The 1,700-nt window shown below is 51.4% G+C and overlaps 2 non-coding genes across 2 annotated transcripts; both read left to right on the top strand.

Moving 5' to 3' along the window:
• Nucleotides 1-458: 458 nt before the first annotated feature.
• trnal-aag lies at nucleotides 459-542 on the top strand. Its single transcript has one exon. It is a non-coding gene; the product is annotated as a tRNA-Leu (tRNA).
• A 398-nt stretch (nucleotides 543-940) lies between these two features.
• On the top strand, nucleotides 941-1,022 carry trnal-aag. The gene has a single exon. It is a non-coding gene; the product is annotated as a tRNA-Leu (tRNA).
• The last annotated feature ends 678 nt before the right edge of the window (nucleotides 1,023-1,700 follow it).

Raw genomic sequence — 1,700 nt, 5'->3', positions numbered from 1 at the left:
CCTTGATTAGCGCATTCAGCTGTGTTTGATCAGAGAAGGACCTGCACTCCGCAGGAAGGGGGCCTCCAGGAGTAGGACTGCGTACCCCAGCAAGACAGAGTCCTCTACCGTGGAAGATTTCAAGGCATAGCTGGGTGGCGACGCTCGACAAGAAAAAGTGGTGGAAAAGTAACCCGGGAGAGCACTCATGGGGGGTAGGCGTGGCCGGCGGTCCTAAGGCGCTGGATTAAGGCTCCAGTCTCTTCTCGGGGGCGTGGGAGTTCGAATCCCACCGCTGCCAGGGGCTCCTTTTGGAAGAGACCTTGTGGCGGCGATGGCCGAGTATAGAGCTTTCCTTGGCCGAATCGCGAGGAGGAAGTCACGGGTTTAGTTGAAGAAGCTTCCGCGGCTGCCATTGCCTTGAGTTCTCTGGATGGTGGAAGGGCCAAAAAGGTATGGAAAGGGAGACACCTACCGGGGGTAGCGTGGCCGAGTGGTCTCTAAGGCGCTGGATTAAGGCTCCAGTCTCTCCGGGGGCGTGGGTTCGAATCCCACCGCTGCCAACTGTGATTTTAAACAAGGCCCTGCGTGTACTAGATAAAGGTCTGAAAAAAAATTTGTGAGAGCACGCTTTCCCTGGCAGCGGCCAGGCCCTCTAGAGACATGCGAGTCATACAAGTCCTCTCCCACAGCTGATCACCTCTTTGCTAAGGCGGGTGACCGTCCTTCCTCTGTGGTTTACTGACTACTTTAGGTTTCTTTGCTGATGGTTTGAGTCAATCCTGTGCTGATCTGTTCTTCCAAACTCATCTCAGACTTGTTGTGACAAGTGACAAGCCCTAACCTGCTAGGGATCAGGTTTGTTTTACGCAAACAGGTTTAGACTGCAGCTTTTCAGCAAAGTCAGCATCGGGGCGGCCGTTCCACTGGTCAAATCGACCCATAAAAAACAGGCCCACAGGGTAGCGTGGCCGAGCGGTCTAAGGTGCTGGATTAAGGCTCCAGTCTCTTCGGGGGCGTGGGTTCGAATCCCACCGCTGCCAGGGCAGCCTTTTCGAGGGCTCTTGTAGCTGCTGTGCAAATTGACGCTGCGTGAACATCCAAACTCATCCGCTTTTGCTTTCCTTGCTTTCAGGCCAAGTCAGTGCTGGAAGCCTGTCCCAGCCTCTGCTCCTTTCTAACAGAGGCACACGGTTGAAGCAGGGACATCAATCATCTTCAATCATAGTGAAGTTACTTCAAAACAGGAAAAAGATCTTGAATAAAATAATAGTGAAAAGCAGTAAGTAGCCAAAACTATGAAAACAGCCAATGCCACTCATTGAAAGTTTTGGGTGAAAAAAAATTGGAAAAAATATTTTTGAGTATAACGGCTAAAACACAGCTATCTGCCATTTTCAGGACAGCCCTAAAAAGGCCTTGATAAGCGCATTCAGGTGTGTTTTGATCAGAGAAGGACCTGCACTCCGCAGGAAGGGGGCCTCCAGGAGTAGGACTGCGTACGCCTGCAAGACAGAGGCCTCTACCGTGGAGAATTTCGAGGCATTAGCTTGTGTGGCGACACTCGACAATGAAAAAGCTGGTGGAAAGTAACCTCGGAAAGTCGCGTCATTTCCTGACTACTTTAGGTTTCGTTGCTGAAGATTTGGGCCAATCCTTTGTTGATCTGTTCTTCCACACTCATCTCAGACTTGTATATGACAGCAACGCAGCCGCAAGCC

The sequence above is a fragment of the Cyprinus carpio genome, unplaced genomic scaffold (assembly GCF_018340385.1).
Source record: "Cyprinus carpio isolate SPL01 unplaced genomic scaffold, ASM1834038v1 S000000706, whole genome shotgun sequence".
In the NCBI taxonomy this organism is placed as follows: Eukaryota; Metazoa; Chordata; class Actinopteri; order Cypriniformes; family Cyprinidae; genus Cyprinus; species Cyprinus carpio.
Note: the sequence above shows the minus strand (reverse complement) of the source record. Positions and strands in the feature narration are given on the sequence as shown.